Genomic DNA, 13,746 nt, shown 5'->3' on the forward strand with positions numbered 1-13,746 from the left:
CTGCACACAGCCGGGTTTATCTCCCCTGGGAAGTCGCCGCTACCTCTGCGCTCACAGAAGCAGAGGGGGCTAAGTACCCCACTCCTTCCCTACTCACCCTGATGCATCCCCCAGGTCCTTCAGTAAGGCTTTCTTTAGGGTCAGAACAAACAAGCTGAAGCTGTGATGCTCATGGCCGAGGCTTCAGACTTGGGTAGGGCTGGTTTTTTTTTCTCTGTGCAGCACCAAGCGTAGCGACTAGAGCTCCTAGACCTACCACAGTAGGAAAAGCATTTGCAATGTCTTTATCATTGCACCCACACACTACACAGCCTGTCCCTAGCTGGAGGTGGACTAGGAGAAAAGCACAGCTTTTCTTTGCTTACAGAAAGCCTTTTGCACCTTCTCAGCATCACCTAATTACTCTCAGTTAATTTCAGTCTTGCAAAACTGAAATGAAAGATAGTCATGGGTTTGGCTATGGGCTCTGTCACAGGTAACGGACACAGTGTTGCACAACATTTGGTGTTTACCACAAAGTAACCACACTGAAAGACTTGTATGCCACTGCCACACTGGTAATTATTTACAACATTAATAAAAGGGCTCCGTGCACAACCTCAAAAAGCAGGCAACATTATATGGGGAAAGAATACATTCAAAACCTACAGACTTCAACACTGTGGAAGATGCTGGTCCATCTATTTTGCTCCCGTGTACCTTGAAGTTACTTGTGGAGTCCACTGATTACAAAAGCATGTTTAATTTTGCCTGTGATCAAACACATGCCCATGACGCAGCAGCAAGCAGCGCACCTCAGGGAAATGTCACATAGTTTTGGGGATGGTGCGTGGGCAGCATAGCTCTCAACACAGGAGTTAACACCACAATTCTTTAACAGTTTCCATTTTTCCATTTCTTCGCCGTGCTTTTTCCGTAGAAATACTGGCACAATCAGCACTCCTGTTGCAACATCTCTCACAGAGCATCCCTGTGGTTCGCTCCCAGACATGAGAGCAGGATTACTCTTAACACTTTCAGGTCAGCATCTGGGAAGCGCCCTTCAGCCCAGGCCAAAAGCAGCACATCACCCCCAGAGCAGCTGCCAGAAAGGTACAGGCGGCGGTGCGTGCAGGAAGCACTCCCACGAGGTGATGCCACTGCGGTGGTACCCGCACCGGGCCCGGAAAGCAAAGCCACCAGCACCCAGCAGGATCCAAGGCGGCTGCTCGGGGGCAACCAAACCAGCCGCCTCCAACACGTTTTGAACTGGGAAAATTCCAGCCCCAGCCCGGAGCAAACTAAAGTCGGCCGAGTTCCCCTCATAAATTGCATTGGATGCGGTCTGTCGTGGCACAAAACCACGACGCTGCATTCCACCTGCGCGGAGGGGGCGGCTGGGTGCCCCGCAGGGTACCGTGGGTGCCCGCAGCGCCGTCCCGCAGCGCCGGGCTGTGCGGCTCCCCCTGGCGGCCCCTCCCGGCAGCCGCAGGGGCGCGCAGAGCGGGATGCGCCCTCGCACCGCGCGGGGCCGGGTGCGGGGCCGGGTGCGGGGCCGGGTGCGGGGCCGGGTGCGGGGCCGGGTGCGGGGCCGGGTGCGGGGCCCGGGCTGCGGGTACTGCGGGGCGCAGCGCACCGGCTGCGGGGCCACCCGCGGCTGGCGCTGCCTCCAGAGGACACAGCCGCGCTCCCGCCCGCCCCGCGCCCCCGGGTACCGCAACCTCAGTGATAACCCCCGGCTGGGCTGGAGATGCTCAGTGAGGAGAACGTGCTGGAAAAGGAAAACCGAAGGGAAAACTCGCTCCTAAGTTATAAGTTAGTCTGCTGAGAGCCAGAACTTACCGAAGCCCACGCTTCAGAAAATAACTCGGGACAGCTTAAAAGGCTGATCCTAGCGCAGGGGGAGACTTGGGACGGAGGAGCTGGAATATCTGACACCCGGCAAAAGCAGGTTAGGAGGTTAGAGTCACTTCTCTTAAGCGCAGCCTTCCTTCCCAACCCACCACCCACCTCAGCCTGCTCCGAGTTTCGGGCAGTAACTTAATTTGCGCGTCCTGTGTTCCTGATCAGCTCTCATCTACTGTAAGCGCTGCGGTACGTTAGCACAGCACAGCCAGTTAAGCCTGGAATGCCTCCAGCCCACAGACACCAAAGAAAATATAAGATTTCTTTGCTGTTCGTGCAGTTTGCTCAGACTGTTTGATGAAAGTTATTGGTGCCTATTTTTTAAATGAAAAGAGTAGTGAGAAAATAACTTTGCAGCATATTGGGCTAGCAGATTGTTCAGACATTGTACAGTGACAATAAAGTCTTTAGGAACCTTTGATTGACGTATATAAAGAATATGGCTGTCAAACTTTTGTGCAGCAATTTTATTTTGCATTGACAAGCTATTTCACTGGCCAGGGTTTTGCATGAAAGGAATAATTCCCATTGTTGTGATGCTGCTATTTACGGAGCCCAGGCAGGGGACAGCAGCATCGCTGCAATATAAATATTAATATCCGAATTTCTTTGGAAATACATAATTCTGTATGTAACGTAAACGACGCGCACATCTTGATACAGGGAAAGAGGCATTGTTCTGCAGAGAGAAGGGGGCCTGGAGCTGCTGGGTGTTGTTGTTCATTCACTGATTCATTATGTGGCCTTTGAAAAGGCACTTAGTCATTCTGCAGTTTAATGTTTCTCTCCACAGAGAGGAGAACAAAGCCCCAACACAAACTGCACTCACTGTTATCAGTCAGAGTGGCAGAGGTCACAGCGACAGCGCAGGGTCAAGGGGCTCCTCTGAGCAGCCCCTGTGTGCACAAAGCCCAGAGGCATGCTCGGGGTGGCCGTGCTCTTCTGAAACAGCTTCTCGCTCCTACCAAAGCAGTGCCAGGGTCAGCCTGGGCTACCTAGCACAGCAGTTGCTGCTTGCCCATTGCCTGCCTTTGGTTATGAGCAATAACTTGCCATGAAATCATTAGCCTTGGAGAAAACAGGCAGAAAACAACCCACCAGGCAAAGCAGAACATAAAGGAGAAAAAGAAAAATAATTTAAAAAACCCCATACATATATATATATGTATATATAAAAGCAAGGATGACTCTCACACTGCATTTGCTATGCAGACAAGCTCACGAATGGGTTTTGTATCAGAAGGCAGGAAATATGAAGACGTCTCATGCCCTGGGACAAGGTAAGCCCCTTCTGAAATTGTCTTTAGAGGCTATTATTAGCCCCGCACCAACACTGATGTACCCTGTGCCATAAGCCACGTATTCATAAAAAGACATTCACAGATACGCAGCTAATAAAAGCGCGGGGCCCATGCTCTGGTACCAGTGTTGTTTGAGAAAGCTGCTGGGTAGCAAGTGAAGTTATGGAAAGGACTTGCACCGCACAAACTTCGAAAGGGCACGATAATACATCTCGAGGTGCAGAGGTCAGCAGGCACACCATTTTTTAAGAGCGTAACAGGATTTGTTTGTTGAGCCATTCAGCTACTCATTTTCATTTAAAAATAGCAAAAAATCCTAGAGACAGGAACTTCACCTCTTCACCCAAAACAATATTGCCTGTGACAAAGCCAACTTGGTAAGGGGTGCCAGAGCATTTCACAGTCAGTTTATGTACCAAAGCATTATGTATACCCGGGAAGGAGAACAGGAGCTTTATGTCACTGTGCCTCAGGTCCTTAAAACCGAGAAAGGAGCCAGGGCATAGAGCAGAGCAGAGGGAAGGAGCCGCGTCCTCATTCACATCACAGCCCTGTAAGGCTTTAACCCAAAAGATAGAACTATGTGGTGAAACATCCACGGGGGACACTCTTGTTTGGCACAGAGTGACTTCCAAGGTGAGAAACGAGTACCAAGGTGGCAATACAAATGACTTCAGGCCAAACTCCAATACATACCTATAAATCCCACACATAGATGCAGCCTTAAGCCCGGGAGTGACAAAAGTGGGGAAGAGGGAACCTGGGTGGTTTAGAGGGTAGATTTAAGCAGTTCAAGGTATCTGGAAGCAGCACTGATGCTTCTGGGTTGCCTCGCTCACTATTTAGCGTAGTGGATGCATGAGCACAGGGACATTCCTTGCTGGCTTCAAGGTGACACTTCCTTAAAAGCAATACTTGCTGGTTTGAGTTGGTGTGCCAGCCAGCAGTGCCACCACCCCCCAGCTGCTGCCACAGTGCTCAGCCCTCCCCAGTGTCAGCCACAGAAAACGGCACGTTACTCAACTTCGCCAAGTTTTAGCACTGAGATTTTGATTCCAAAGGTTTGGCATCTGCTTTAGCTAGAAAAGTTCAGCCATTTCCAGGAATATTATTAAGGGAAAAATACACCATTTGGTACGTGTTAAATCCAGACAACCTTTTATAATAGGATCTCTAGCTTCAGAAGGGAATTTTGAAATTTGGCAGAGGCAGCAATTGTGGTAGAAATGTGTCTATCCCTATTACAATCTAGCCAACTCTGGCCAGATTACAGAACAAGGAAAAACTGCAGTTAAGGGCTCAGTAAAGGCTTTTGAAAATTGCAGTTACCTGCTGTTTCTGATGTGGGCAAGAGGTCCCTTATCTCCTGTGGTGAGGCAGGAACACAGCTCGTGTTGAGCTGTGAGGGAGGAGGACGGACACAGACCTACTGCAGCCAAAGGCACAACTGAAAACCAAGGAGCTTGAAAGCAAGGACAAGACATGGCCTGGAGCCCTGGCAAGAGGAATGAATGGCAGAGAAGAGACCAAAAGAGTCAGATTTGTTTCAAAACAGCCCTACCTTTGGGAGCTAGCAGGGGTAGAGGAAAAGGGGGTGAAGACGGAAAGGGTTGGGGAATAGGACTGGCTAGGGATGGAAACCTGGGCTCTCAGAGGTGGAAGAGGAGGTGAGGCAGGTGAGAAAGTGGTTTGCTTTCTGCCAGCCAGCAGCAGCTTGTGCTCACCCATAACCTTGGCCAGTTATACCTGCACAGCCCCTCCATGGTTGGATGATGAAGGTATGGAGCCAAGGGCGAGCTGGATAGACCAGCATTTCCACCTGACATTTCCGTATTTTTCCAAATGTGATTGAATTTCAATGTAAAACAAGCCCAAACTTCTGTGACAACTTTTTAGCTGATGAGAGTGGAGGAAACATTAACCCTTGCTCCTTGTGAAGCAGCTGCGCTCACTCACGCTCAGAGGGCCAGCAAGAGCAGCAGTTTCCAGCAGCGGCAGGAGGACACCCGGTGCCTCTGCCCCACCGGGCAGGCACTGCTGCTCCTTGGCCGGCTGGTCCCTGCAGCAGCCCCAGCAGGAGCCTGACACACCACAGCCCCATCTGCCACACAGCCCGGGCTCTGCCTCGGTGCCACAAGTGTGCAGCAGGCAAAGAGGTGCTGCAGAAAATGCACCAATAAACCAATGCAGCCCAATAAATCAGGGCAATTACAACACATACAGGCACAGCTGGAAAAATGGGTGTTGAACAGAAAAATCTCATTGCTGGCATCTCCTAATAACGAAGGACTGAAAGTGCCGCCTCGGTAAAACTCTCTAAGTGAGGTTTGCGTGCAGTACAGCGAGAGTTTCTAGAAGAAATACAAATGTCGGCCCTCATTCTGCGAATGGTTTCATAAACCCAAACCCTTGCATTCAGGTGCCATCTCACTGACTTTGCTGCAACACCAAGGCCTTTCGCTTTAAAAGCACAGACAAGAACATCAGTTCAAACTGATGTGTAAGTGTATTTGTCAATTACCCGGACAACTCTCCTTATAAGGTGGAAATATGGCTTGAGGGCTGGCAGATAAATGGTTTTGCATTTAAAAAGGAGAAATCAGTATTTGCATTGTGTCTGTGGCGTGAATGGGACTGATGGTCTATGAGAAGGTGGGCTTGCAGGGCTCCCATTCATCTTTTACAAATAGGGGTTAAAAGGATTTACGGATTTACAAAGAAAGCACGCACCCACTTGATAATGTTGCAGCATTTCAGTAATTCTTCTGTCTTGGCTCATGGAGAAAGGACAAAGCCAATCAACCTCCAACTGAATAAGCATGTCAAGTGGAGTTTATCTAGACCGTGCTGCTCCTTCGGCACCACCCCCAGGGAATTACAGCCCAGCACACCAAGGCCAGGGTTCCAAGGCAAGCAGAAGGATCCGTGGAGGGAACACCCAAAGCAGTCATCAGACAAAACAAGCCCACCTTTCACAGAAGGGTGTCTTTTCCGTGATCTTCAGCAGACTATGCAGTCCTTGCCTGTGGAACCTCAGAAGTTATTTTCCACATAAAGAGAGCTGGCATGTCAGCATCACCCTGGCAGCGGTTAATGAACTGAAACCTTTCACTGGCTAGGAAAAGGATTATCGTTCCTTTTACCAAAAAACTGGAGTGGCTACAAAGGAGGAATCGAAGGAAAAAACATACCTCTTAACTCCTTTCTTCAGGACACATCCACCCTTCCCTTTCCTTCCCCACAAAGCAGGAGAAACACCAGAACTTCAATACGGATACACTTCAGAATATTGAAGTACTGGCAGCGCCAGGCCTGGCTGAAGCACGGCGGGAGCGGAGGGGCTCGGCGGTGCTCTCGGTGCTCTCGCTCCTGGGGGAGAAGGCAGCCGTCCCTCCTGCGAGGGCCACCGCTCCATGCAGTCTGCAAAAGACATTCGACAAACATTTTTGCTTTGCCAGACTCAAGTGCCTGGTTAATGATTCACCCTAAACAACCAAGCAGAAAATCAAGGCAAGGAATAAGAGGCCTCGTTCTCCTTCCACTGGCTGTATAAAGGAGAAAGAGCTCGATGTGGGGCCAGTGCAAGAGAGAAACTTGGCAAACTAAAGTGCTGCAGAAAACTCTGCCCAGGAGCATGAACCAGGTATATGTATCACAACAGTAGGTATGGCCAGACCTAAGGAGTCGGCCCAGCAACACGTGGACCTTGTGTTGTATTTTTCATTAGCAGAACCCGCATCCTTTACACAGTCATTGCCACCCAATGGGGAAATTGAGGCACGGAAAGCTCATTTGGGGGACTTCCTGATGGGCAACTGAAGAGCCACAGGCACAGCTCAGATCTCCCCCAGCCCCAGGCTTGGAATGTCTGCAAAATCCTTCTTTCCTCTCATGTCTCTGAAAACTCTCTGCATGGTGAAGGCAGCAAGGGTAGCCATTTTACAGGGGCTCTCAACAAAATGACATACTTACTGTTCACGTGGGTTTGCCCATGAGACAACTTCGATACACCTTGTGAAACACATGCTTTTTTTCACAGAAATCTGAGGAGGAAAACCACATAACCAAGAAGAGTAAAATATCTTTCTGTTTGGAGCAGACGACTTTAGCAAGACTGTTTTAATGGGAAGAGGATTTGGTAGATATTTTAAAAAGCTGGCAGCAGTATTTGATAAACAGAATTCAATGATATTATTAAATTAAACCAGCAAAGATCATACTAATGGTACAGGAGTCCTATGATTTCCATATGCAGTGTGGGAGACAGTGGCACGAGGTCAGGCCACTCCTGAGTGTAAGGTTTCCCATACGTAATCCTTCTGGGCAACACAATTTAAGCTATTACAATCCTTCCACAAAAGAGTGCACAGAAGGACCATGCTCTCCTCTTTTAAGCACTGCAAAAGTGGATAAGTGATTCCATGTTTGATAAGTACAATTACGATTCCCTCTGCTTGTAGCCTTCTCCAGGAATGGGGCTGTTCTTGAGAAACCACATCCCGCTCCGCAGTTCTCATTGAGAAACCACATCTCCCTCTGTCAGAAGGGAGAGCTCAAGCTCAGCACCCTTCCAGGACTGCTGCTGACCTCCTGAGAGTCCACAGCAAACGTTTCTGATTAGTAATAAAGTTTCCCAGCACCCAGGAAAACATATGGGACTGACTTCTTAACCAAAGCAGATCCAGGAGTATGTTTATGGGCCAAATATACTCAGTGTCCCCTAGGGAGAAAAAAACACAACAACAACCACCAAACACATCTTTCCCCCTCAGAGCTTCTGTCCAGATGGACAACTATTGTCCATGTATTCCCAGGACTTCTGTGTGTCCAGCAGTGGTTGGAACCACCGTGCAATAAATCCACTCAGGATCACCAGAAAACTGGAGATCCAAGGCACACATACACTATAGTGCATGTGCTGCATCTCCACTGAGGAGATTATAGCACTTTTGGGAAGTCTTACTCCACATATTGTTCAGGACTGCACTATGGATTTGTGTAAACCCAATCCTGCAGGAAAACAGGTCCTGTTGAGTAGGTACAATTCACACGCGCAGTCAAGGAGCTCCCAAAGCATCAGATAACTCACATAGCACCTGGGCCATGTCCCCAGCCTAGGTGAGGGTGATTGACCTTTCTTGGATAAAGTCCTGTATTTGTAAATTCAAACAGGTATCAGTACAGACAGGAGTAGCATTATGGAGTCCGTTTTCAGACCTGACTGCTCGAGATACCGTCAGACAGCTCTTTCCCCACCTCCTACATGCCTCAGCACATAAGAAAAGTCAGACTGAAGTGCCTGGCTTTGCCTTCAGCCAGCTGGTTTGCACAGACCGAGTGCTTTGCAATGGGGCATCTCCCCGAGCACCAGCAGCTGGGCTCCAGCATTGCTGCCATGGGCAGGCAGGCAGCCTGGACAGCTGCGCTGGCACCGCAGTGACAGGTCCCCTGTGTCTCACCATGCTTCACTTAGAGGATGTCTTATGGGTGTTTCGGTTTGAAGGTGATCATCATCCCACCTGACGAGGCCAGCAGCAGAACGAGGGTCAGGGTCAGGTCCCAAGCCTGTGCAAACATCTGCTGGGAATCCAGGCAATCGGGATTTTGCTGTAGGAAAGAAGCCTGCTTTTGAAGCCTGCCCCAGCTATCATAAAGCCTTCGATGCACAGGCTGAGGCCCCACGTCACAAGCAGTCTCAGTCAAACCTGCCTATTTATGGTGGCAAGTTAAAGGTGCTATGACTCAGGTGCCTGAACAGGGATCTCTAATAATACCTTCCAACTACATGTAATATGTAAATAAGCTATGTGGGCAGGAAATGTATGAAATAAGAAGGCATCTATTATAATTTTTTTAAAGGAACTTTTAAAATATTTAAGTATTTAAACTTTATTTACAGCATGGTAATAGCTGCTGGGAAGACAGGTGGAAGTAGATAAACTCCTTTTCTCCAGCTTTCTTACTGGCCACTGGGCAACACAAAGCAAACTCCACTTTTCTGCCTCCATTTCTTTACTTTTACAGCCACACCAGGCAATACTGAGCTGTTTAATGAACTGATTTGAGTTTTGCTGATGGGAATGGAATTTAAAAAGCCTGTTGTGATTTATAGCAGCATAATACAAGGGTATTTAAACTGTAGCTTCTTCTGACAAAGTGCAAAAATCCCTGGATCTCTTGGTTGGTGTTTATAGCAAGTTAACCTACCAGGAAAAATGCTGGAGTGACAGACAGGAGAGCAGAACGAAGAGGCAGAAGCTGCTCACAGGGCGGCACGAAGCAGGCGAGCCTCAGAGCGGGGAAAGCTCCCCAGCCCTCAGGAGAGGGTCCAGGGTGACACTGGTGACTCACGCAGTGGCCTGTGTGTCACAAGCACGTTTGCCCACTGTACTCTGGGGTGAGATCACCGCGTGTGCCCTTCACCGGCAAGCAGCTGCTCCTCAGGGACAGCCCGCTCCTCTGCGTCCCTGGCTCCGGCTTGGCAGCACGCAATGTAGGACATGCCTATGCAAACTCCAGGAGAACCATCTAAAGTGGTCACAACAGCTGCCTGACCAGAAGGGGACTTCTGAACAACAGAGCAGAGCATATTCAGGAGTATTTCAGAACCACCTCTTTTAAGAGGGATTTGAACCTAAGCGATGTTTTTGGACAGTGACTCATGGTGCCCAGTGCACAGCTGGAGCAGGACTGCACACACAATTACAGTTATTAAGTCAGCCAGCTATAAAAAACCGCCGCTTCAAAGTGGGATCTGAGAAACCACAATTATTTCCCGTTCAAACTGTAGAAGAAAAATGTGGTATTTTTTGGTACCGGCATGCAGCAGTGTTTGCAACAGCTGTATGTGTTCAGCTGAAAGGGAAATCATGTTTTCTGACAAATTTAGTTTCTGATATTAGAAGTCTGGTCAGTACAAGAAGATCCATCAGCCATGAAACATGTGTGTTACAGATGCAGCTCTCAGTCCCTGGCTGTCAGGGCAGGCTTTGGACCAATGATGTTGTCATGCTAAAGTACCATGTAGCAAACCCTGGTGTCATCTGTCCCCTCCTTCCTAATTTACAGAGAGAACGAAACTCACGGATGGAATTATAACTTTCTAAAGAGCAAAATAAATCCGTAAAACTTGGGAACAGCAAAAAATTTGAGGAAAATAACCACTGAAGTAAACTCTCATAACCAAGCAGAGAGAACATTTGACAGAAACTGTGGCTTCAGACTCCCAAGACAGAGAGAAGCAAAGTGAAGCACACAGCCTTGTGCTGGGCTCGTTCCCGACATGCACCTGAGGAACTCCTTGGATGAGGATGGCATGAAATCTTATGGCAGGATGAGCACTCAGAGGCTTTCCAGCAAGCACACCGGAGGAGACAGCTGTCTTGTGACCACTCCATGGATCAGCGAGAACTGTCAGTCCAGAGGAGACATCAAGGGAGACAATTAAGAGCAAGGAGTGATTACATCCAATGTCCTTGGGCCAGCTAAGCCACAGTGCCCCTTGTCCAGTTGGTAACTGCCCCAACACTTTGGGATTTAGCAGTTTTAAACAGTCAGTTAAGCTGAGGTGGGGCAGGGAGGAATAGCCTGAAATAACAGCTGTGCGCGTGTGCTGCTCTCCAGCTTCCTCTGACGGCAAAATGACATCTTTTGGAGGGCTTACTACTGCTTCTACTAGCTCAACACCCGAGCTAGGTACAACAGCTACAGAGCTGGGCCTTCTCCCATCAGATCTGTTCAGAATGTGATTTTGCCTTGCTGGAATCACATACCCAACAGGCAAAGAAAACTTGAAGCTCTGAGACAGGCTGTCCCAAGGTGCCCACAGCGGGGCTTTCCTCAGGCTCCTAGCATCCTGGTAACAGGCTGACTTCGCTGGAGCCGTACACCCTGCGCTCACTCGGCACTCCCCAGCTTCTGTTAAGGTTTCTCAAAGAAGCTCAAGCGTGTGGGCATTTGAGTTATCTCTGAATTTAGAAAAAAGCTGTTGTCGGCATTCAGCTCGTGTAGCCACCGTAACAGGGACAACAGCAACCCTACAACAATGCTTTATCTCTGCTTATCCCCACACTTAGCAGAGCATTTTCTCCTCCACCTCAAATCAGCCAGCACATGTCTAAGAGTAGCTTTTAGTTTAACCAGCCAGATCCTGCTCTTTAAATATCAAGCCTGGAGACAAGTATCATTTTTATGTGACTAATTCAGTATTTTCAGGCCTCCCTGGCTTTAGGAGAGACTTTAAAAATCTGCAAATGCTGCAGAATGCTTTAAAAAAGAATTTAAAAACCCTCAGACCTGAAAAAAAACACACTATGGGGGCTTTGTGTCCTCAGAAGTAATCAGGTTAGATCAGTAGACTCCATTGTCACAAACAAAACTCCACGTAAAGATGACACATATCTAGACCTATCTCTAACTCTGATAACAGAAACACTGGGGTTTTTCTTTACCTTTTACAATACAAGACACTACAGTACTCTCACTAGTTTTAATGTGTCTTTTCACAGATTAAACTTTTCAGGTGTTGCCATTAAGGGAAATTACTGTTTCATGTAATAAATGGTATTTAAGAATAGGAGATTCCATCTTAAATTGCATAGTCCCATTATGAACAGGAATGGGGCTATGCCCCAGTTTGCAGTGTAAAGCTCTAATGCCATAGCTATTAATTTATAATTTTAAAAACAGGTTCTGAAAATTTCTCCTATCTGTTTAAAGTTTTTAGGCAAAGTAAATTCTATGAAACCTCAATTAAATAGATGCATTTAAAAAATCTCAAAACACCACCACCACAACCACCAGCAAGCTTCATCACCATAAAGGCAGGTCTATTCTCTTTAAATTTCAACAACTGTGATATGAAAGAAAAGGCAGTGTCTTATGCTGTTTGTCTCCATGCCAGCTTCAAAAAAAAAAAAAAAATTTCCAAGTTAGTTTTTAAATGTCTATATTTTTAGCCATAATTATACACACAAAGCACAGAGACACATAGGACCTCACTCAAGTGATGACACATGTAGGTGAATTACTGTGCTTCGTGTTTGCGTGACCTGTTTTAATCATCTTTGTCAGGTCGAAGAGCCTTTCTGTTGCACAAGTGATTGCTGGGATCATGATCAAAACTCTTTGGGCTGTGTCCCGAGGGATAAATTTATACAATGAACAATTATCTACAACATCCCCGGCAGCTGGTTTCACTTGCTGGAAGACAGCAGCCCAATCCTTTGGCCATCGCAACACCGTAACAGGGTGAGTTGAGCATGAGGTCTTTGCTGTGGCCACGTATGACTGCTTTTGACAAGCATGCTACAGGATCACCACGCGTGTCATGCTAAAAGTCTGCTTGACTGTAAATAGCCATGGAACACCTGGGAGCAGCAGGGAACGTCAGTGCGCAATCCCAGCCCATTTACTGAGGACACAGAGCGAGCTGAGTCAGCCCATAACGTGATACTAGGACAGAGGATGAGCACACAGGCAGCGTAACAGGCCACCGAGGAGCACTGGGTGCCAAGCCAGATGTGGTAAGCAAGGAACAGTGGAGGCTCAAGCTTTCCTCCAGCAAATGCACAAGAAATCTCTTATTTGGGCGAGTGACCTAATGCTAACAGGGAACAGAGCACAGCTGTGTTCCCCAAGGACTGTGGCCTCACAGGGAGGGTCCGGGACAGCACGTCCCTGCTGTGGGACATTGTGAGGACAGAGGTGAGCACACCCCACCCGTGGCCACCTTCCCCACGTCACAGCTCCCGTGCAAACAGCACACAGAGCTCAAAAGCTGCAATAATTTGACAGGCTGCCTGGGGAGCTGGGGCTGTGGGTGCACCCCAGAAGGTAAGCCAGGGACACCTCACAGCCCCACAGGCAGGCAGCACTGCATAACCCAGCCCACCCTTTCCGAGTCAAGTTACCCAAGTTCCCAAAATAAGTCCATGCCCCCCATCAAGCTTTCCCTTAAGTCCCTGTTGTAAACTCATACTAATATCTCATCTCAAACAGCAGCATTTAATCACTGTAGAATAAACCAATTAAATCAAGACAATACACAAATAATTAAAACTTGCAGCTTCAAACCCCATCTTTCTAGATCTAAAAGCTACCCTTCAGAAAACTGCAGGTGACATGCTGGTGCAGGTCTGGTTGGCAGTGCCAGAATCTTATACGACTCAGAACAAACCCCAGTCCTGTCATTTTCCCCCCAGGTTCCAATACCTATTGACCCATCACGCACATGCTGAGCACATTGTCTGACATGTTTGCAGACCAACAACAACTGCACAGTAATTTCTGGGAGGGGTGAAGCTGGAGGTATATACATATATATATATATATATACACACATATATATGCACAAGTACATTACATTAAGTAACCTGTAGAAGATGCAGCTTTAGAAGGTCATTTTGTACATGAAACCTTTGTAAGAAAATTTTAAACTCCTTTTGCATCTTTATTGATTAGTTAAAAAAGCTTTAAGTGAAGGCATTTGGTTAAAGTTTTCCAGACTCTTCCTCATCTGTGCAAAGAGATTGGTTTGGCACAGAAAAGCATCCTCTCAGGT

Source organism: Falco rusticolus, chromosome 12, assembly GCF_015220075.1.
Source record: "Falco rusticolus isolate bFalRus1 chromosome 12, bFalRus1.pri, whole genome shotgun sequence".
Taxonomy (NCBI): domain Eukaryota; kingdom Metazoa; phylum Chordata; class Aves; order Falconiformes; family Falconidae; genus Falco; species Falco rusticolus.